This window comes from Bison bison, unplaced genomic scaffold (assembly GCF_000754665.1).
Source record: "Bison bison bison isolate TAMUID 2011002044 unplaced genomic scaffold, Bison_UMD1.0 scf7180017864376, whole genome shotgun sequence".
NCBI classification, from domain to species: Eukaryota; Metazoa; Chordata; class Mammalia; order Artiodactyla; family Bovidae; genus Bison; species Bison bison.
The window spans coordinates 12,310,525-12,335,184 of record NW_011494948.1 but is presented as its reverse complement, the minus strand read 5'-3'; positions in this window follow the sequence as shown (position 1 = coordinate 12,335,184).

Below are 24,660 nucleotides of genomic sequence, written 5' to 3'. Positions count from 1 at the left end.
AGTCTCTAGTCTTTCCCATTCTGTTGTTTTCCTCTATTTCTTTGCACTGATTGCTGAGGAAGGCTTTCTTATCTCTTCTTGCTATTCTTTGGAACTCTGCATTCAGATGCTTATATCTTTCCTTTTCTCCTTTTCTTTTCACTTCTCTTCTTTTCACAGCTATTTGTAAGGCCTCCCCAGACAGCCATTTTGCTTTTTTGCATTTCTTTTCCATGGGGATGGTCTTAATCCTTGTCTCCTGTACAATGTCAGGAACCTCAGTCCATAGTTCATCAGGCACTCTATCTATCAGATCTAGGCCCTTAAATCTATTTCTTAACTACCCCAAAATACAGAAACCATATTTCAAAAAAGTGTGATTCTTCTTATAATCATATGCATCCTGGAAATACAGACACGTATTATATAAAGGTATCAGCTACTTATTTTCAAAAAATTTGGAGTGTAGATGCATGAAGATAAAATCATTATTTTACATATCTTAAAGCCACCTTAAAATTAACCATATTTAAATAATTATTTCTGATTCTTAAGGTCATGAACATATGTAACTGTCTTTCTCTATGTAACTCAGAATGAGTTAGCTAATGATGCCAGAATCCCAGCAATATCAGAAATATACACCTAGTAACTTGATTATTATTGCTGTTTCAGTTTCCATGCTGAAATCCTTTCTTTATCAGAAAGCATGATATCCTAAGACATGGGGTCCTTTGCCACTGATTGTACAATCAATTGATTGTACAAAGCTCAATCTGCTTTGCGGAGTATGTGAGATGATTCAAAGGAATATGGAGACACTATTTCAAATGACATCACATAGTCACAAGCTGATTTCTTTCATCACCTCTTTCAATCATTCTGATTGAGTGAAAGAGAATAGGTCATTGTTGAGGTTCTATTTTTTCCCTTCCTGAACACTTAATAATCTTTCATTTAACAAAGAATGAACAGACCACAAGCACAGAGACTTGAACAGACAATAGTACATAATAGAATTTAATTACACTGTTTTATTTTCTTCGTATGTACTTTTACAGTTACCTTTGATCTATGGCCTGTGGCAGTGACTTTCCATTTCTCATAGTGATATAAAGTATACTCTTAAATGAATTATAAAGTGAGCTGAAATATATTAAATTTTAATAGTGCATGAAAAATGGCAATAATTATAAAGTAGGCATACAAATGACTCAACTTGGAGAAGGGGATGATGAAATATCATGGCTTAGTCCACTGTAATAAAAGATGAAAAACTAAATCCTTGAAGACATGCAGTTTCCTCACTCTGTGATCAGAAATGGCCAGCAAAGACAATAGCAATTCCATCTCCACACACAGGAAATTCTTACAGGCACATCTTAATGGAGATGGGAATCTGTCCCTTTGGATAACACATGAGTCAGTGCGGTGTACAGAGCTAATCTTCATGTTCTGGAGTTCACTGTGAACAAGGTTTTATATACATTTACTTTCCCAGCTGCAGAGAAGCTCTTGGAATTTGAAATTGTTTTTCCCCAAGGTACTGAATTGCTTCAAACATATTTAGTAAAAAGCTGTATCTTTATCAACCATCTCCTTGTTCCTGGATTTATTCTGAACTCAAAAATCAAAATATACAGCAAATTTTGTTGTATAAATCAATCTCCAAATACTGGGGTGATTCTGCTGGGAATGAGTACAATCCTGTTTGGTATTTCATTCCAACTTCATGACTCAAAGGTATCTCCAGAAAATATTAGCCTACCTGTCTATAAAGTTTTCTAAAACATATATAAAATTTGAAATTAAGCATTTCCAAAACAGGTATGAATCTATAAGTTAAAAAGAAACCAAGAAGCCAATGAGATTTCATAGAAATCTACTCATTGATCATCAGTTTTAAGCAATGTGTAATAACTGTTTTATTGACACACATATTCATTAATGTTTACAATATTAGGCTTATGATATAGGGTATATAAAAGAGAAGAGAACCCCTGCTATCAAAGTATGAATATATAATAATATATCTGTATTCATGTATTAGATTCCTTAGAGTGAATGTAGAAATTATGGATTAAAGAGATGGTATTAGGAGTTTGACTTTATGTTCTTACAGAGAGGCTTTTGGAATTAATTCTGATGAAATGGGACTCTCAACATGTAAATGGTCAAAGAAACAGACAGAAAGTTCATCTAAGCCTGACTTTTCAAATTCCAAGTGTCTCTAGAATGCTACTGGAAACTGACAGTTGGAAAGACTGAGACTCATCTGGGATGGAGCAGATTAACATTTTGCAGCTTTCCCCCTGCACATCCCTACAGATTACATTGATCATTCTATTGTATGTCCCAACCCCCAAACACACATTCCCTTCTCCTTGGCTCTTTTGAATTAAACATCCCATCCAGATGCAAGTTCCCAGGAGGGGAAGCTCAAGACAGCTCAGTGCACTTCCTAGATCTACAGCTTGCTCATTTCAGAAAGCAGGTTTCCATATGGAGTTATAGCACAAGCATCTGTGTTTACCAATTTTTTTTCAACTTTGTGAAACTACCAATTTTTTTTCAACTTTGTGAAACGGAGAGGATTGATACAAATATACGTAGCTGAAGAATGAGGGAGGCAGTAGCGGGATGAAATAGGAGTCCTGCTATCACCCATTCTAAACCAGGATGGAAACTGGAGCCCTGGCTCTGGCATAGGACACCCACTTGTAGAGGATGTAGTGAGCCAGACTTTTCGGCAAGAGCCAGAGGTAGAAGCTGCAGGAAGAGGGTGTTTCGTGACAGCCAAACCACTCAGCCTAAAACTTAATGCATGGGCAGACACTGGAAAGATAATTCTAGTTTACTTCTCTCAAATATTTTATCTAAGGGAAAGAAACCAAAGCATACTATCTGTGTGCATTACCCACAAGCTCTTCTCTGTGGCATAATGACTGAGGAGTATCATCCTGTCCTGGGTGATGGCCCCACCTCTGACATGCCCCACTCAACCTGGCCCTTCCCCTGCAGTGGCTTCATTACCACAAAGAAGCACTGAATTTTGTCTGTTTTGAACACTTCTTGTCCTCTGGCCTCCTTCAGGATAGAAAATGAATATTTTCCCAACATGTTTAAAGAGAAAATAGATTTAAGCTATTTGGTTCAGAATATAATTTTTCCTCCTTAACTTAGTTAACTAAGCAATCTTGTATAATAGGAACATAGTAAATCACTTGAATTTATTTAATTGACTTTTATTTGCATAATATGCTATGCAAATAGTTTCTTTTCAACAACCTAAGGAACAAAATGAAACTAAATTTGAGGAAATTAACAAAACCAAGAAGGAAGCAATGTTATTAAAGATCTGTTAATGGAAGGCTTCAACAACATCTCTGGCCACAAATCACAGGAAAAAATTGAAAAATATTTTTTAATTGAATTTTAAAAGCATTAGAATTGCTTTTCAGTGCCATTACTACACCCCCAAGACTAAATGAATAAAATACAACTATCCAACGGGTACTATAAATTTTAAGAATTATGTGTAATTCCTTAATTCCAAATGTCTGTTGTGACACTTCTTATAGACCATTCAAAATCATTTCATTCTTCTTATAAATCTCTGGGTTTGGCCCTTAACTCATTTACAATTAAGGGTAGATGACTTAAGACACATTAGATCACTTATGCATAGTAACAATGTAGTACTTACTGAATAAAAGGATAATGAATTACTGCATAACTTTCCTCACATATTTATTTTTAATGTTATTCTTCTTGCCTTGAGAATCCCATGAACAGTATGAAAAGGCAAAAAGATGTGACATTGAAAGGTGAACTCCCCAGGTCAGTAGGTGCCCAATATGCTACTGGAGAAGAGCAGAGAAATAGCTCCAGAAGGAATGAAGAGGAAGAGCCAAGTGGAAAAAACACCCAATTGTGGATGCACCTGGTGGTGAAAGTAAAGTGATGCTCTAAAGAACAATATCTCATAGGACCTGGAACGTTAGGACAATGAATCAAGGTAAATTGGAAGTGGTCAAACAGGAGATGGTCAAAGTGAACATCGACATTTTAGGAATCAGTGAACTCAAATGGACGGGAATGAACAAATTTAATTCAGATGACCATTAGATCTACCACTGTGGGCAAGGATCCCTTAGAAGAAATGGAGCAGCCCTCATAGTCAACAAAAGAGTCCAAAATGAGGTACTTGGGTGCAATCTCAAAAATGACAGAATGATTTCAGTTCATTTCCAAGCCAAACCATTCAATATCACAGTAATCCAAGTCTACGCCCCAACCACTAACACCAAAGAAGCTGAAGTTGAATGGTTCTATGAAGACCCACAAGACTTTCTAGAACTAACACCAAAATAAAAGATGTCCTTTTCATCATAGGGGACTAGAATGCAAAAGTAGGAAGTCAAGAGATACCTGGAGTAACAGGTGAGTTTGGCCTTGGAGTCCTAAATGAAGAAGGGCAAAGACTAGCAAAATTTTGCCAAGAGAATGCACTGGTCCTAGCAAACACCATCTTCCAACAACACTCTACACATGGACATCACTAGATGGTCAATATGGAAATTAGATTGATCATATATATTCCTTGCAGCCAAAGATAGAGAAGTTCTTTACAGTCAGCAAAAACAAGACTGGGAGCTGACTGTGCCTCAGATCAGGAACTCCTTATTGCAAAATTCAGGCTTAAATTGAAGAAATAGGGAAAACCATTAGACCATTCAGGTATGACCTAAATCAATCCCTTACAATCATACAGTGGAAGTGACAAATATATTTAAGAATTTAGGTCTGATACACAGAGTGCCTGAAGAACTATGGACGGAGGTCTATGACACTGTACAGGAGGCAGTGATCAAAATCATCCCTAAGAAAAAGAAATACAAAAAGGCAAAATGGTTGTCTGAGGAGGCCTTGCCATAGCTGAGAAGAGAAGAGAAGTGACAGGCAAAGGAGAAAAGGAAAGATATATCCATCTGAATGCAGAGTTCCAAAGAATAGCAAGGAGACACAAGAAAGCCTTCCAAAGTGAACAATGCAAAGAAATGGAGGAAAACAATAGAATGGGAAAGACTAGAGATCTCTTCAAGAAAAGCACAGGTACTAAGGAAGCTTTTCACGCAAAGTTGGGCACAATAAAGGATAGAAATGGTATGGACCTAACAGAAGCAGAAGATATTAAGAAAAGGTGGCAAGAATACACAAAAAGATTTTAATTACACAGATAACCACCATGGTGTGGTCACTCACCTAGAGGCACACATCCTGGAATGTGAAGTCAAGTGGGTCTTAGGAAGCATCATTATGAACAAAGCTAGTGGAGGTGATAGAATTCCAGCTGAGCTACTTCAAATCCTAAAAGATGATGCTGTGAAAGTGCTGCACTCAATATGCTAACAAATTTGGAAAACACAACAGTGGCCACAGGATTGGAAAGGTCAGTTTTCATTCCAGCCCCAAACAAGGTCAATGCCAAAGAATGTTCAGACTATCACACAATTGCACTCATTGCACATGCTAGCAAGGTAATGTTCAAAATTCTCCAAGCTAGGCTTCAACATTATGTGAACCAAGAACTTCCACATGTACAAGCTGGATTTAGAAAAGGCAGAGGAACCAGAGATCAAATTGCCAACATCCGCTGGATTATCAAAAAAGTAAGAGAGTTCCAGAAAAACAGTTACTGCTGCTTCATTGACTATGCCAAAGCCTTTGACTGTGTGGATCACAATAAACTGTGGAAAATTCTGAAAGAGATGGGAATACCAGACCACCTGATCTGCCTCCAGAAAAACCTGTATGCAGACCAAGAAGCAACAGTTAGAAATGGGCATGGAACAATGGACTGGTTCAAAATTGGGAAAGGAGTAGGTCAAGGCTGCATATTGTCACCCTGCTTATTTAACTTATATGCAGAATACATCGTGTGAAATGCTGGGCTGGATGAAGCACAAGCTGGAATCAAGGTTGCTGGGAGAAATATCAATAACCTCAGATATGTAGATGACACCACTCTTATGGCAGAAAGTGAAGAGGAACTGAAGAGTCTCTTGGTGAAAGTGAAAGAAGAGAGTGAAAAAGGTGTCTTAAAGCTCAACATTCAGAACACTAAGATCATGGTATGCAGTCCTGTCACTTCATGGCAAATAGATGGGGAAACAATGGAAACAGTGACAGACTTTATTTTCTTGGGCTCCAAAATCACCATGGATGGTGACAGCAGCCGTGAAATTAAAAGACACTTGCTTCTCAGAAAAAAAAAGATGACAAAACTGTGCTTAGTTGCTCAGTTGTGTCCGACTCTCTGCAACCTCATGGACTGTAGCCTGCCAGGGTCCTCTGTCCACAGGGATTTTCCAGGCAAGAATACTGGAGTGGGTTGCCATGCCCTCCTCCAGGGATGACAAAACTAGACAGCATATTAAAAAGCAGAGACATTGCTTTGCCTACAAATGTTCCTATTGCCAAAGCTATGGTTTTTCCAGTAGTCATGTATGGATATGAGAGTTGGACCATAGAGAAGGCTGAGCACCGAAGAATTGATGCTTTCAAACTGTGGTTCTGGATAAGTTTCCTGAGAGTGCCTTGGACTGCAAGGAAATCAAACCTAAATCTTAAAGTAAATCAACCCTGAATATTCATTGGAGGGACTGCTGCTGAATCTGAATCTCCACTACTTTGGCCACCTGATGCAAAGAGCTGACTCATTGGAAAAGATCCTGATGCTGGGAAAGATTGAAGGCAGGAGGAGAAGTGGACAACAGAGGATGAGATGACTGGATGGCATCACCGCATCAATGGACATGAGTTTGAGCAAGCTCTGGGAGATGGTGAAGGGCAGAGAAGCCTGGTATGCTGTAGTCCATGGGGCTGCAAAGAGTTGGACATGACTGAACAACTGAACAACAACAAATGCTATTTATTATGTATTATATCTGTTATTTATTGACTAACATCAGCATTCAAATAAATTCTGTGATATTCTGAAAGCTACATTCACATTCAGAATCTTGGATCATTTTAACTCAGTATTAAACTCTGATTCATCTTTATCTGAAAAGATTCATATGAAATAAACATATTCTCTACCATTCACTTGTAAGTCAACCGTGATACCTTTCATTAGGAAAAAACTGTTATAAACCTGAAATGTTCCAGAAATAGAAGTCATTACATTGAAATATTCAGAAAATAAAGGCAAACTATTTTATGTTGTTCTAAATTATCACTTTCTCTCTAGGCCATCCTTAGCCATGTCTCTTTCATGAACTTATGTGCTTCATAAAATACCCACTCTTTCTGGTTTTTTTTTTTTAATAAATCCACCATTGAATGTGACCTAAAGTGGTGACTCATAGTGATGTGTGTAGCTTGTGGGCTGGGCCCACCTTGCACACTGAAACTCAGACTTATAGCTGGTATATCCTGGTAAATGACAATGCAAACACTGCAAGCGTTTACTGGACCTCAGAGTCTATGCACAAATCACTGCTCATTCGTCCACTGAAAACTGTACATGCTACTTCATAATTCAAAGTACTTTTATTATCAAAGACTCTGCAACGCAATACATTTTGCCTAATGCACAGACTCAACTAAACAGGCCACAAACTGATGTCTTTGAAATACAAGAAAGAATGATTTATGAGAGACAAGGAACTAAAGCTTGTTTTCAGATACTGTAACATCAACTTCTGATAAACTAATTTCAAAGAGTATTGAATGCAATGAGCACACAGCACAATTCTAACTTCTATGGTAGTCCCTAATCTGGTCCTCACTGAGGAAACAAGACGAGGTCACGTGAATCAGTCCAGGGTCAGTTCCAGCCCACATGCAGGAAGCAACAATGTAGTATTTTATGTTTTTGTAGTTTATGGGGAAACCGCCCATCCATTATCATTGTTTAAGCTCCAGAGCAATTCTATGAGACAATCAAGGAAAGAGTTAGGAGTACCAATTTCCATGGAAGTACAAACTGAAGCTACAATTTGTAGTGAAAGCAAATACATATTATAAGATATCAGGGGAAAAATGAGAAATTAATGAGAAACAAAAGAAGGCTACATGAAAGAAAAACCTACTCAACTTTAACCACACAAGCATTTCATAAATACTGTCATAGCCCTTCCTTCTCTCACAGTAGTTGCCAATGCTACCACCACAGATGCCAAGTGGCAGTTCAAAGGTCACACAACTACTAAGTGCAACTTAGGTTTGGTTAAAATTCTCTGATGATGTCATGGTTCTTTCTTCCATTACTCTTACTCCCTGGGTTGGGAGGTATAGAATTTGGATTTTCTGAAACCCCTCCTCTGTCTCAATAAATAAATAAAACAAAAAAACAGAAGACTACTCTTAGAATAAATGACACTAAAACCCTCATTGCAAAAGAGTTTGAATCACATTATCATGAACAGGCAGAATTCTTCTCCTGTTCAGTTTGAGTCACTTTCTCAGGTAGGTGACACGATACCTGTTTAACTTGTATGGTAAAGAAATAAAAAGGAGGAAAAACACCCCTGTTTTCTATCACTGACATTTTCTGGTCCAGCAAGGACAAGCCCGAGAGTTAATAAGTTCCTATCTGCTAAATGTGGGGAAAAGCTAGTAACGCAATTCTAAGGACCTGAGAGTTTCTACAAATTGAGGTGGGAGTGGTGAGAAGAATTACAGAGCTAACCTGACTCAAATCAGTAGGGTAGACATGTCAGAGCGAAAATAAAAAGAGGTGTTTTCTAAGGAAACAAATACAAGAAGCAATAAATGATAGGCATTTCTTGTTTCTTTGCCAAACTTCTACAGGCAGCTTACTAAATCAGTTTTGTGTTTAGTCTTGCCCAACAAGTCAGAAGCTGAAACTGGTAATAAGGATAATCATAGAGACTTTGACCCTCCATGGACAGAAGCCAGATTCTTATCCATTTTTTGAAACGAAGAAAACAAAATATTGCAGGTGGCTTAGCCCATAGGGTCATTTTACAGATTATCTGAATTGCTTACAACAGTAACTGAACAGACTTGCAACAGACAACCACATGAAACCACAGATGGAAAGTCTTTGTAAATACAACTATTTGACCCAGGCTGAAGAAAGGATTAAACATATACTCTAAAGTGAAAACAAGTGGAAAGCATATACGGTATGCTACCATTTGCATTTAAAAAATGCGTGTGTGTGTATGTGTGTGTGTGTAAGCATAAACCAACTCTAAAAAGGTACTTATGTCACAGTCAATAGTGGTCAATTCCAAGGAGCTAAACTGAGTTGCTAGGGATCGACAGAGGAAAAGAGACTTATCTTTATATTCTATTTTATACCTCTTAAATTCAGTGCTATGAAACTATATTGCCTATTCAAAAAAAAAAATTGAAGCTTTTTTTGAAGAAAGGTTTGTTAAGGACTTTTGAGTTAGGAGGGGAAAATGCACATAAAGAGAATTTAAAATGGTACCAAAGTAAGATTTACAATACAGGTTGAGAAATCAAGCCAAATTCTGTATTTTTATTTAATTCCAAACTGTAATGTTTCAAAATTTAACGAGTGAGGTAGAAATCCACTTTTATAGCTTAGAAGTATAAAAATATGGGATAAACAAACATCCCTGAGTAAGATTTTACAAGGTCAAGAGCAGTCATTTAAGAGTAACCTTGTTGTATTTGCCTTTACACAGAGTCCCTGAATCTACTGTCGAGTCTGTGTGCACACGTAAGAGTATCTACTTCTTTATCAGTGTCTGGGGAAAATTCCATGTTTCACTAAAGCCTATCAAAGTCATACCATAAACTGTACTATAATTATATGTCATGTGTATCAAAATATGACTAGGCTTGAATATGCTTGCTTCTCTAACACCATTTCTCCCACTAAATTAAGAGATGGCAGTTTTATACACATTTCAAAATTTTACAAAATACATGACACAAAATTTGTACCATAAGTGACTCAACAAAATAAAAAATACTCAGTTTGATTCAATCAGCACTTACTGAGCATCGTCAAGACCCCAGCTGCTGTCCCAGCATTGAAAAATGCAAAGGTGAGCTATGTCCTATCTTTGCAAGGAGTTAATGGTCCAGTGGGAAAATTAACTTCTAGGGGAGACTGTGTGATGAGTGTTATATACATCAAGAGTTTGTGTTGATGACACCCTGCAAGCCAATGAAGCACAGAATTTAATGGAAAACTGGAAATATTTGAGAAAGAAGGAAAAAAAGGAGGACAAAATAGTGGACAGAGACCAAGTAGCAGAGGTTAATCTTAAGTAAACATTAAACACCATTAGTCCTTAGACTTCAATAAGAACATGCTTTTATCATTGGCGGAAGTTTATCCCAAAGCTAAAATGCAGGAATCTCCATAAAATTTGCAAGTATTGCAAACTTTCAACTTGGAAGCTCACGTTGGCCCGAGGAGTAATTTGTTAGAAATTTAAAACTGGCAGTTACATCTGTGGTTTCTTCTGCTGGAATTGTTCTTGTTAAAGATTTATGGGAGGAAAACCTTCCTCCTTGGCTTATTCATAAAATAAAATGGTGTAGGAATACAATAGATACACAGACAAAGATGTTTTAATATGTTCTTCTCTGTGCATTCACAACATAAGGACAAAGCAAGTTCTTTGATTTGGAAAGAATTAATGAGACTCATTTCGTGGGTCAGAGTGTGGAGTTTTATATTGTTTTCCTCATGTGAGCAATGCCAGTATTTATATTGTATCAGTGTGAGTCCATTCATCACCAAATGCTCATTTATAGTTAAATTCACTGAAAAAGGAGTGTGTCCATAATATTCACAATGATGGTACATTACATTCTGGAATGTAACAAATGGCACACATACCAATGAGATGTAGTATTTTCTTTCCAAAGATTAATCTTATGATGGGATGATGGCTAAAGTAAATAGAGCTGTTGTATATTAAACAAAGATTCCCAGGGAGCTCATGTGCCCATTTAGTCTCTTCTCTTTGTAGAAATGTTATTTTCAGGCACCCCCAAGATAGACTCACCTGGCATCTAGGGATGGAAGGGATTATTTCCTGCTCTTAATTAAGGTGACTGTACTCAGACTACTAATTAAATAGAAAAAAAAAGATTATTCTAGATTACTCAACACTCTTGGATTCTTTCATCTGTTGTTTCATTCATCTCCTCTTTCAAGCTATCCATTCTCTTACCCATCCATCCTGCAAATACTTATTTAGACACTTTGATGTGTCTATCCATTCTCTTACACATTCATCCTGCAAATATTTATTTAGATACTGCCATGTACCAAACTCTTTGTTGGATGCTGAAGACACAATAATGAACAAGGTAGTGGGTTTCCCTTTCCTTACCATTTATATCCTTTCCAGGGAGACGAAGGAAAACAACCAACCAGATGACCATGCACTCATAGTAGAGATATGCGGTCTCAAGAAGAAATACATAGACAACTAAGATGAATAATATGGGAGATCTAATTGGAGAAGGCAATGGCACCCCACTCCACTACTCTTGCCTGGAAAATCCCATGGACGGAGGATCCTGGTGGGCTACAGTCCATAGGGTAGCTAAGAGTCGGATACGACTGAGCGACTTCACTTTCACCTTTCACTTTCATGCATTGGAGAAGGAAATGGCAACCCACTCCAATATTCTTGCCTGGAGAATCCCAGGGACGGGGGAGCCTGGTGGGCTTCCGTCTATGGGGTCGCACAGAGTCGGACATGACTGAAGCGACTTAGCAGCAGCAGCAAACAAGACTAGTTCAAAGAAGATGCCCTTTCAACTCTGAAAGAATGACATTAAAACCCAATCCACTGGACCGAGAGTTTATCATACTAAGTGAAGCAAATCAGACAAAAACAAATATTATATTGTTTATATGTGGACTCTAAATTAAATCACAAATGAACTTATTTATAAAACAGAAACAGACTCACACAGAAAACAGACTTATGGCTACCAAAAGGGAAAGAGGGGGAGAGATAAATTGGGAGTAGGGGATTAACAGATGCCTACTAGCATTTATAAAATAAATAACAGGGATTTACTGTGGAGCACAGGGAACTATATTCAACATCTTGTAGTAAACTATGATGAAAAAGAACAGAAAAAAGACATAGATAAATATGTAAATATAAAACCAATTAACTTTGCTGTACACCTGAAACTAACACAATATTGTAAATCAACTATACTTCAATTAAAAAAAAAAAACCATCTAGAGTGAGGAAGAATTCAGCTGATCAGAATACTTGAAAGACCATCGAGGGCAGAGGGAGTGACATGGGTAAAGGCTATGAGCAGAGAGAAGCTTGGACGGTCCAGCAGACAGAACTGGAGCCAGGTGGTCAGATGGTGGTGGCAAGACATGACTTCTGAAGTTGAGCTGGATGATGTAGGATCTACAGCCCAAGGTCAGGCCACAGTCAGATTTTCATTTTAAAGAGATGTCTCAAACTATTCTTCCAGAGAACTAGATACGGAATTTGTTTATATGAGTTTTTCCTTGTTTTCAATACTTGAGTCACAAGCACCCCTCAGCTGGGATAAGAAAACTTGCAAATCCACCTGTGGCCAAACTTCCCTGTATTTTCATGGGCATTTTGGGAATATGCTTCTAACCATTATACTAGGAGAATACAATAATTTTTGCCACTTAAAAAAAAATGTGTTCATTTCCCTATGCATGATGTTTGTATAAACCATTTGTTAAACTAGCACCACATAACCAGTTTCCCATAAATGAGATAGTAAAGAAACAGTTCAGCTTCCTATTGTAATATTTCTAAAAGATTCTCCATGATAGAGGGAAAAATCATCTGACTCAACACTGCACATCAATTTCACACTCTAGTAAGACTGAGGGTAGAGTCATTCTTTATGTGAAAACTGCAAAGCCTGTGGTCTCCACAGCCTTCAGGAAAAAAGTTCCAAAGAGGCCACTATACAGCTTCTGGGGGGATCTGGGTCACAGGGAGTTCTCTGCTTGAACAAACATGGAAATTCTCCTCCACAGGGAAAATGTGAAGCCCACTTGGGTGTTTCCAGATGCCTTTTAAAGCTGTTCCCTAGTGAGAGGTTCCTGGTTGATGAAAGGGAGAATCCGACCCAGCAAAAAGTGATGGCGTGTCTAGGTTAGACACCAGTTTTCAAAGAAGCCAGTACAGAGAGACAAATGAAAAGAGGAGACAAGGAACTGAAGACAGGGCAGGAGGTGATAGTGAGCATAGCCAGGCTAAGCAGAAACACAGAGGGGGCTCTTCTGTGGGGTCCAGAGAACAGACATTTCCCCACTGCAGAGCTACCTGGAGGGTCTTCAAGATTAGACGTGTGTTTGTGCACTTAAAGTTCCTCCTCTTGGCCAGCTACCACACTCTGAACTGCTTGCCACGTTGAGATTTGTAGTTTTCAACTATCTAAGTCTCTTTTTATTGCCTCTCCTTTTGCTCCCTACCTCCCACAAAAATAGACCTTGCCAACAAAGAACCAGCTCCCTGTGTGTTGTTTATACTGAGACCCTGTAAGGAAGTGCCAACAGGTTCCCCTCAGAAGGTAGAATGAGTCATCTGCCTGCCGCAGCGGAGCTGCGGGTAACATTAACCTCTAAGCTGCTGCTGTGGGCGGCCCTGATGGAGCCCACTCTGGGGATCAAGGATGTGAAACCAGCCCTAGTCCAGGCTGTCATACACTAAAGGAATGTAAGCCTGCCTCCTTTTCATGACAGCAGACATCCAGGTCTCCTCACTGAAAACTTACCCCTCCAGACCTGCACTTCATAATTTTGAAAAACTGTTTTATGGTTTGTTTTTTTTTAAAAAGAGATTGCTTTACAGTATTTTTATCTTAAGAGAAGGGCCAAGGAGGATAAAAGGTTTTTGCTTTTGCTGAGAGGAAAAAATAAAGTCATCCCTCCTGAACATCCACCTATTTCCAAGGTCCCTTTCCCCTTACAAGGTGAATCATAGCTGGTATTTGTCATGATGATCCGATCAGTATCTTAAGCAGGAAAAGCTTCCACAAAATGTTTACTGCCACAGCAGCATTTCGAATTAATGAGTCTATTGGTTCAAATTAATTTTTATTGGAATATAGTTGTTTTACCATGCTGTGATAGTTTCTTCTGTACAGCAAAATAAGTCAGCCATACATATTCACATGTCCCCTCTTTTTGGACTTTCTTCTCATTCAGGTTACCTAGAGCACTGAGTAGAGTTTCCTGAACTATACAGTATGTTCTCATCAGCTACCTATTTTATACATAGTGTCAATACTGCATATGTCAATCCCAGTCTCCCAGCTCCTCCCACCATGCACCTTTCCTTCTTGGTATCTATACAACTGTTCTCTACATCCGTGTCTCTATTTCTGTTTTGCAAATAGGATCACCTTTGGAAGGAATGATGCTAAAGCTGAAACTCCAGTACTTTGGCCACCTCATGCGTAGAGTTGACTCATTGGAAAAGACTCTGATGCTGGGAGGGATTGGGGACAGGAGGAGAAGGGGACGACAGAGGATGAGATGGCTGGATGGCATCACTGACTCGAAGGACGTGAGTTTGAGTGAACTCCGGGAGTTGGTGATGGACAGGGAGGCCTGGCGTGCTGTGATTCATGGGGTTGCAAAGAGTTGGACACGACTGAGCGACTGAACTGAACTGATATTTCTAGATTCCACATATATACTTTAATATATAATTTTTGTTTTTAATCTTTCTGGATTACTTCAATGAGTACATTTTCAGATTCTTCAGGAACTAAACATGAAAGTATAGATAACATCTGAGTACCCTCACAAAGACTTCCAGCTCATATTTTGAATATTAGACCTTGTTAAGGAAGGCAAAAGCATGACTTGGACTTGTAAAATCTAAGAAATTTAAAACCAAAGCCAGAGCGCCATCCTAATTTACCCCAGCACACTTCTCTATTGCAAATATTCTAAACTGCCAGGGGTATGTGTGGATTCCTTGATTGTACGCACGGCACACTCTAAGACACAACACTGTGGCCATTAGGTGACATACAAATGCCACCTGCCTCCAGGATTCCTTGTGGTTGTAATTTTGAAAGACTGTGGAATTTTAGAAGGGAACCCTAGCAGAGCAAAAGCCACTTTGGTCTTTGTACATACATTAAGCATTTCATGTACAGATATTCAAGTAGCTCTTAGGGGTTTACTTATAGTTTATAGAAGGATTTTTAGATGAAACTTTATAGTTTCTATGAGAAAACTTTAATCCACAAAAGCACAACGTGACTGACCCTACTTTTACTCACTTCCTTTGACCGGGGTGTGGCAGCACTTACCACGTGGAGGAAAGGTAACGCAATTACAATGATTATAAACAAATGTTTTGAAAACAGAACCAATAAAACCAGCTTGTGATAGGGAGGCCCAAAGTCTTATATTTTACGATTCGGTTTGTGAGAATAGCTGCATAACTGCTTTTACTACACTAAGAATAGGTGCTGAAAAGAACCCTGTTATTACTTGAATATTTTGGTTGCGATACCAAGTCCAGTCATTCTACCCGGATTTGTAGGAAAACTGCTCAGTAGAGACAGCCGCAGTCCGTTCACAGGATGCATGATGCTGCGTCCAAGGACAGGACTGACTCCACGTCCCTAGGGTGCAGTCATTCCATGCTGACTCCGTGTCCCTGGGGGTACAGTGCTTCTCGCGTGCTGACTTCATATGCTTGGGGTGCAGGGTTTCTCATGCCAGAAATCCACTCCCTTCTCTCCACGGGTGCCAGGTGGGACTGGGCATTTGCCCTCATGTCAGAATCAATGTCCTTCCGAACTCTGTATGATATTCGAAGTAAACAGTTGGACCAGTTCAGTTACTTATTCTACAAAGGGATTTGTTTTAATGTTTTTTTAAGTAAAAGGAAGCAAAGAAAAAACATCAGAGTCATATATTATAAAAAGCAGCCCTCCTCCATCCCAACTACCAGCAGAACAATGTCAATTTCTAATTTTAAACTCATCCTGCCAAGCATCTGGATACATATGGAACTATCTAGATAATGAAAAGACAACTTCGATAGAAAAGGAGTTTTCTTAAACATTACCCGTGTGCATTCAACTTCAAATCTTTTACTTAATAGCTGAAGACACTAGTAAGTTGAAGTCCCTGATCTGTAAGTTGGATACAACATCCCAAGGGTGGTTGGAATAACTCAATGAAAAAGTATGTGCTAGCTTAATAGCACCTAATAAAAAAGACTCCCAATGTTCATCACAGCACTGTTTATAATAGCCAGGACATGGAAGCAACCTAGATGTCCATCAGCAGATGAATGGATAAGAAAGCTGTGGTACATATACACAATGGAGTATTACTCAGCCATTAAAAAGAGTACATTTGAATCAGTTCTAATGAGGTGGATGAAACTGGAGCCTATTATACAGAGTGAAGTAAGCCAGAAAGAAAAACACCAATACAGTATACTAACGCATATATATGGAATTTAGAAGGATGGTAACAATAACCCTGTATATGAGACAGCAAAAGAAACACTGATGTATAGAACAGTCTTTTGGACTCTGTGGGAGAGGGAGAGGGTGGGATGATTTGGGAGAATGGCATTGAAATATGTATAATATCACATATGTAACGAGTCGCCAGTCCAGGTTCGATGGACGATACTGGATGCTTGGGGCTGGTGCACTGGGACGACCCAGAGGGATGGTGTGGGGAGGGAGGAGGGAGGAGGGTTCAGGATGGGGAACACATGTATACCTGTGGTGGATTCATTTCAATATATGGCAAAACCAATACAATATTGTAAAGTTAAAAAAATTAAATTAAAAAAAAAAGACTCAATAAATACTGGTTCCACTCCCAAAGCACGTGTAACACATAGGTTGAGCATATACTACATACTATAGGTTGAGAAGACTATAATCCAACATGTTAACATAAGTTATCTCTTGGAGGTAGGATTGCAAGTAATTTATTCCTTGGGCTTTTTCATAGTCTCAGTTTTCTATGTTGTGTATGTATGTGTGTATATGTACACATATATAATGTATGAACACATACATATATAAGACATATGTCTGTATCTAGATATCTTGTGTAATCAGAAAAATATGCTAGATAAAAGATGTGGACAAATAATTGCTACTATAAATAAAATCTGCCCTTTTATGTCTGGGGCTGTGCAGTCTACTAAAACATTGTGAATAAATGAAAGTATTATACCATTTTCTACACTTTCACACCAACAGAACACTGACCAAAATGTCCTAAACAGTAAAAGCAGAATACCGACTATTAAAAAAGACAAAAATTTCACTCCAAAAAACACTCTTTTCTACATTTGTAATAAATTGTAAGATTGGGATTGACATATACACACTGCTATATATAATGTGTGTGTGTGTGTGTGTGTATTAATAATAAGGACCTGCAATATAGCACAGGGTACTCTACTCAATAGACTGTAATGGCCTATATGAGAAAAGAATATAAGAAAGAGTGGGTATACGTATAACTAATTCACTCTGCTGTACACCTGAAACTCTCACAACATTGTAAATCAACTACACTCCAATACAAATTAAAAGCGCTGTCTGATAACTATAATGGCTTGAAAGATACAGAAGAGTAACCAGTCTTGCCCATGTTTTTTCCTTGAAGCCTGCTCAGAGTCTGGTGCATTGTAAGTGCTCAGGAAATATTTGTTCAAAGAACTAATAAATTAATGTAGAATGAGAGTGATGGATAATCATAATGGCTTTCATGGTTTCTATTTTTTTTTCTTGTTAATAAAAAGACTTGAACAAGTAATGCCCAAAGAAATACATTCAGAATGAGACAAGACTGGCTGACAATTAAGAAGGTGGATTACATCATATGATTACTAAAATATACAACCTTCTCTGAAATCAGAAAATGTCTCCTGTTTGTGAAAATTAAGGAGGTGTTATGCCTAAGACATACCAAACCAATTTCCCTATAATAGCTGGAAACAAATTCATCTCTTTACTGTCAAAAACCATGATAATTTTAATTCCCAAGAGGACATTTTTTTTAGAAAATAAAAGTATGCTATAAGAAGCAATGAAATAGATGCTTCCTCCCTTTCTTGCCCTCTCCACCTCACTATTTAATTTAGGACAAAAGCTAAAGCAGAGATTGTTCTCATCAGAGTAGCACTTACCCCCAGGGCAGCTGTCCTACCTGAAGGCCTTCGCCATGAAGGTGAGCCTGAACACTCAGGCAGTATAAAATATTATATAAGGTATATAAAATAGATAACCAACAAGGACCTACTTACTGCATAGCACAGGAAACTCTACTCAATATTCTGTAATAACATATATGGAAAAGAATATGAAAAAGAATGAATTTGAATGAATATATGTATGCATATAACTGAATCACTATGCTGTACACTTGAAACTGACACATTTTAAATCAACTGTACTCCAATACAATTTTTTAAAAGATCTTATCTAAACAGAATATTAAGAAAAAAAAAAAAAAAGGTCCTTGAGCTCTCAGATTCTGAGATCCCATTTCCACACAAAACTGCAAGAAAATAATCACATATCTGGTGTTCTCTTATCTTTATGGGTTTTTATTTTGACCCAGTTTGACCCAGTCAAAAATCAAAGAAATAAAACATCTCCCTAAGGTTTACTTGAAAGACTGAAGAAACAGAAGGGGTGAAGCTTTCAGAAAGATAATCTATTTCTTAGATTTCCATGTTCAAACTTATTAGCTCCTGAAAAGATACAGCCATGAGAACATGGTAAAGATGATTTTACTCCAGTTTGTGTTAATTCTCACAGCTTCCAAAATGTATAGAGGATTTCGTGCTCTGACTTTCAAAACATGTGACATCTCTCCCACCACCCAGTATAAAACACAATGAAAGTGAAATTCTTTGTGACCCCATGGACCATACAGTCCATGGAGTTCTCCAGGCCAGAATACTGGAGTGGGTAGCCTTTCTCTTCTCCAGGGGATCTTCCCAATCCAGGGATTGAACCCAGGTCTCCTGCAACTGCAGGCAGATTCTTCAACAGTTAAGCCACAAGGGAAGCCCATAAAGCACAATGGGGCTAACTGAAAAACAACATGAGAAAGACTCTTCAAAAGATAAACTGAGAAAAATGACAATGGTGATGATGTTAATACAGTGCTTGCTACACGCATCTTCTTTTTGTTTTCTTTAATCCCCAGGACAAAGATTACTATTGGCCCCACATTTCAGCCAAAGCAACTGAGGCGTCAAGAAAGCAGGGAGCCTAATCACAGATAGGTGAGGCAGGTAGGAGACACAGAGTTGCCAAGCACAGTCGAGGCCTTTCTGACCCCAATCTCTTATTTCCAGCAAGTTCACCCACTTTCAGCAAGTTCACCAACTCTCAGGGCCTTTCATACTGGGTCCTCTGAATGGAAGACTGTCCTTGTCTCTCCATTGGCACAGCTCCTACTCATCTAAAATTCAGGTTAAACACCACTGCTTCAGAAAAAGTTTTACCTGTCTACTCAACCTCAAGTAAGTACTTCATTATTCTCTTGCTCCTCATCTTGTTCTTTTCCTTTAGGACATTTACCTGTATGAAGTATGCATTTATTTGTGTGCTTATGTATATGGTGATTGCTTTCTGACCTAGACTGTGAGCTCTAGACAGGCAAGAACATTATCTCCAAATGTAATTGTTAAATAAATATTTGTTGGCTGACTGACTGACTGAAATAAGTATAACACTGATTTTCAAAAGATGGAAACGAAGACCTCCTGGCACTTTGCACTCCACCTATTCTAAACACAGGAGCTCCTTTGATTATCTGTTCATGTCTTGAACTAACTTAAAAGATGTTCAAGGGACTGTTAGAAGAAAAATTTGGAAATGACTCTACTAGTCCCTGATATTTCTCTATATCGACAGATACAGACAATCAATGAGGTATGAGAAAATCTACTTAGGTCTACCAAGCTCTGTTTATGCAGACAAGGTAGTGTAATAAACAAACCAACGGAAAGAGCAATGGAAGAGCTATCTCAAAATATAGATGTGAAACAAAATTTTGACAAAGTCACTCTTCTTCCCAAAAGCTTCAAAATGAGACCCTCTCCTCTATTTTATTTATGCCATATTAGATAAATAGCAATTTGATAGGCATATGCCATTTAAATAGAATATACAAAACAAATAGCTTAACTGTATTTGCAGAATGCCCACTTAATCCAGGAGTTCCCTATACATTAAAAAAATTCTAAAAAGTTATCTGTATCCTTCCATCTTTCTCACTCTCCAGCAAGAACTCAATTCTGGGGCTGAAGCCATGTTTCCCAAGAGGACATGAGCTACTGAAATGGTCCCTTTGTGTCTATCCCTGGTCAGATGTTCCAAGTATCCCTCCCTTTCCCTTCACTGATGACATTCTCCCACTCAGTCCAGCTTCCAGCCTAGAGTAACACAGTAAATGATAACTAGTCTTTATAGTCAAGATATTTTAAGGAATAAGTAAGGAGACTTACTGATTAGGATGGAATTCAAGAGCACTAAAATCACAGTGTGTAGGAAAAAAATCACATCAAAACTGATATGCAACAATCATATTAGCAACATTAGAATTACAAAAGAATTTCCTTGTTTTACTAAAAGAAATGTTTTGACACAGAAACATGGCAGCCTCATTGATGACACAGCCTACACTTCTCCCTTTCTCCACTTATACCCACAAGGTGATTCGTGCTCCCAACCTGTGTCACCTGATACAATGTCCCTTTAAATGTTCCTGTGGCCCTTGATAAGAGTGACTCAGCACAAAATGTTCATGCCAATAAAGTTAGTCATAAAATAAAATTAGGAAATAATAATATCAATCAAATCAGTACGAAAATACAATCAGCCTGAAACTAGTCTAAAAACAGTGAAAATAATTTTTTAAAAAACAAGTAAAGTTAGCCTGTAGACATAAAGTCCAGACTTCCCACAGTGCTTTTTTTCAAAATGATCTGATTTGGAGGAAATATATTTCCAGCTCCAATATTATTTCACAGAGGACTTAATTTGATAAAATAAAGAGATTCCTCCAGGGTGGAGCAGCTGTACCAGTTTAGAGATTTGGCATATGATTTGAGGCTAGAATCCTTTAGATAATAATTAAATTACTTTTTATTCTTTTTACAGGGGAAATTCTTATTAAAAAGTCACTTCTGGAAGGTAGCAGATTACTGACTCCAAACCCAAGTATTTAATAATTTGTTATAGATATATGAAAACTTGACTAAAACAGTCTATTGGTATTTATATTTGCTTTTAGAAAGGATTACCTATTTATCAGAAAATTTTAAAGTAAACTTAAAGAAAGTATTTGGTATATCAAAATCCACTAGTTAATGCTCAGACCATATTTTTACTTTAATTTTAGTAGTTTAAGTAGGATATCTTGTGTCTCCTATATAATGAGATTTTAACTCCATACAATTTAAGTTTTTATTCAATGTCATTCTAGGTTGTGAGAAAACTCTAACAGTATCTAAAATTTTCCATTGGATGACTGAGACCATTAAATTTGCTTGCAAAAATATGTAAACATAGATAACATATCTGTTGCACTTCCTTTGGCTGCAGGGGATGGAAACTCTCAACTCAAATGCCTTACAAAGCAAAGATATTTTTATCCTAGACAATAAGATGTCTGAAAATAGGAGGCTTCAGGTATAAATATATCAGAATTCTAAGTAGATTTCTTTCTGACCGTTGGCTCTGTCCTTATAGTGTCTCCATAAAGTGTTTATCATTGAACAAGATCTCCATATGCTCACATTATGCCCCTGCAATTCCAGTCACAATATCTAGACATACCAATGTTCAAAGAAAGGAGAGGGGCTTTCTTTTCCCTCTTTTAATTTTTAAGAGCAAGAAAATCTTTCCTAGGCTATCCCACTGAAATTTTCCTTTTCATCTCATTGGCCAGAATTGTGACAAATTACCATGCTGAAAATGATCACTAGTAGAGGCCAAAACTGATCACCAGCCACACCATTAACTAGTCAGGATGTAGCAGATTGAACTGTGTTCCTGAAAAAGATATGTCCAAGTTTTAAGCCTTGGCAACTGTGAGAACTCATTTAGATGTAATTGAGCTAGGGATCGTGAGATGACATCATCCAGAATTTAGGGTGGGCCCTAAATGCAAAGACTGTGCACTTTTAAGAGAAAAGAGAGGAACAGCAGACATAGAGAAGAAGGTGATGGAAAGATGGAGGCAGAGGTTGGAACAATACAACCACAAGCCTAATAACACCAAGAATTGCCAGCAACTGCCAGCCACCAGGAGAGAAATGTGGACTGCATTCTCTCTCAAGAAGGGATCAATCCTGCTGACACTTTGATTTTAAACTTCTGACCTTCTCAAATCTCAGAGAATAAATTTTTGTTGTTTAAGCCACCCAGTTTGTTGTACTTTGTTATAGCAGCCCTAGATAATTCTAACGGGGTCTAATCTCTAGAACTGGATTATCCTTTCTGAAGCACAGGATGACATGGAAAAGAGTAGTGTATGAACAAAGCTGGTTAGGTAGGAGGTGGGCAACTAAGGATGTCTGCTTATACATTTTTCTATTTCTCAAATCTCAACCATTCAGAAAATCTTTAATAGGGAAGAACAAATCTAACTCCATATTAGATCTGCTCCTTTTGCTTTAACCTTTGTGCTTTGTTGCTTGTGCTTCACTCATGCTGGTTCTGTCCTTTTGTAAAAGAATGTTGCCTATAGCCTGAAACATGAAGGATAGCCTATTTCAGGGCTCTGACCTTTAAGAGTCCATTTATATAGAGATAAAAAGTTGCAGAACAGAGAATAACATTTATTTTTTTGGAGGTTACAGGAACATCTGACCTCTGTGGACAGCTGCAACAACAAAGGATTCCAACACCAAAAATTTACAACAACCTACTTCACCCTTCCCTCACCTTGCCTTTAAAAGTGCTTTGCTGAAACACTTTGAGGAGTTTGGGGTTTGGGGGGCACCAGCTACCTGTCTCCTTGCATGGGGCTGCAATAAATCTTCCTCTGCTCCAAACTCCATTGTTTCAGTATCGTTTGGCCTCACTGTGTTATCAGACACACAAAAGTTGTTCTGTAACAATCTCCTTCTTAAACATTTCAGAATAGTTTTAGATTTACAGAAGCATTGTGAAGATAGTACAGGGTTCCACACCAAACTTCTATTATTAACATCATACATTAGTATGGCCATTTATTATAATTAACAAACCAATAGTCGGACATGACTGAAGCAACGCAGCAGCAGCAGCAGCAGCCATATTACTAATAGTTAACTTATTCATATTTCCTTAGCTTTCACCTATGTCTTTTTTCTGTTCCAGTATTCAACACTTAACAGTATATATAAAAACAAGTGGAAATTTGCCTTTTTAAAAAAACTATGCAAAATTAAAAAGCATGATTATAAAAATCATTATGAAATTTGTATATGCACACATTTCCACACACATTTCTTGCCCAAGGAAACATGGGAAGAATGAGTTCACAAAAAGACTCTATAGAGTATAAATAAGTGAAAAATGGGTTGATGAAAAAATAAACTTTTTTTCAAGAATAGCCTAAAGATAAGAACAAAAATGACCTGGTAAATACTATGATACCCAGAAGAGACATTACCAAAGCTGCAACATTTCCAAATAAAAACTCTAACAACTCTTCCAAGATAAAGATGCTAGGAACATGATGTGTTTATTCCCTGTTCCTAAAGGGGGAGGTTATGACAGTTCCATGCTCCATACTCAGTTCCTTTCACCATTCAGTCTCTCCCTTGCTGATTTTAACCTCCTCTTAGAGCTTCAAGCTTGACCTCTGGCAGAGGACTCGTTTCTTTATTTTCCTTCCCTGATCTCTACTGTCCTCCCACCTGTTAGATGACTCTACTTGAGGTGGGGGGGGAGGGTCAATAATCTAAACACTGAAAATATCTCTTTACAAATCAACTAGTTGCAGAAGTACTTCTCTCAGTATTAGTAGAAGTTAGAATCCAACCTAAAAATCACTTTTATTCCTCTTTGCCTGTACCCTATGTCTGATTACATGCCAATATGCCAATTTTAACCATTCAGGTGGATCCAGTTTGTGTGTTCCCAAACACTTAGCAAACTAGCCTCACTGTCCAAGAGGTGAGCACCATCTAACAAATGGCCCCCTCCTCAGTTCAGTTCAGTCGCTAAGTTGTGTCCGACTCTTTGAGACCCCAGTGGACTGTAGCACGCCAGGCCTCCCTGTCCATCACCAACTCCTGGAGTTTACTCTAACTCATGTCCATTAAGCCAGTTATGCCATCCTATGAACTCATCCTCTGTCATCCCCGTCTCCTCCCACCTTCAATCTTTCCCAGGATGAGGGTCTTTTAAAAGGAGTCAGTTCTTCACATCAGGTGGCCAAAATATTGGAGTTTCAGCTTCAGCATTAGTCCTTCCAATGAATATTCAGGACTGATTTCCTTTAGGATAGACTGGTTGGATCTCCTTGCAGTCCAAGGGATTCTCAAGAGTCTTCTCCAACACCACAGTTAAAAGGCATCAATTCTTCGGCACTCAGCTTTCTTTATATTCCAACTCTCACATCCATACATGACGACTGGAAAAACCATAGCCTTGACTAGACAGACCTTTGTTGGCAAAGTA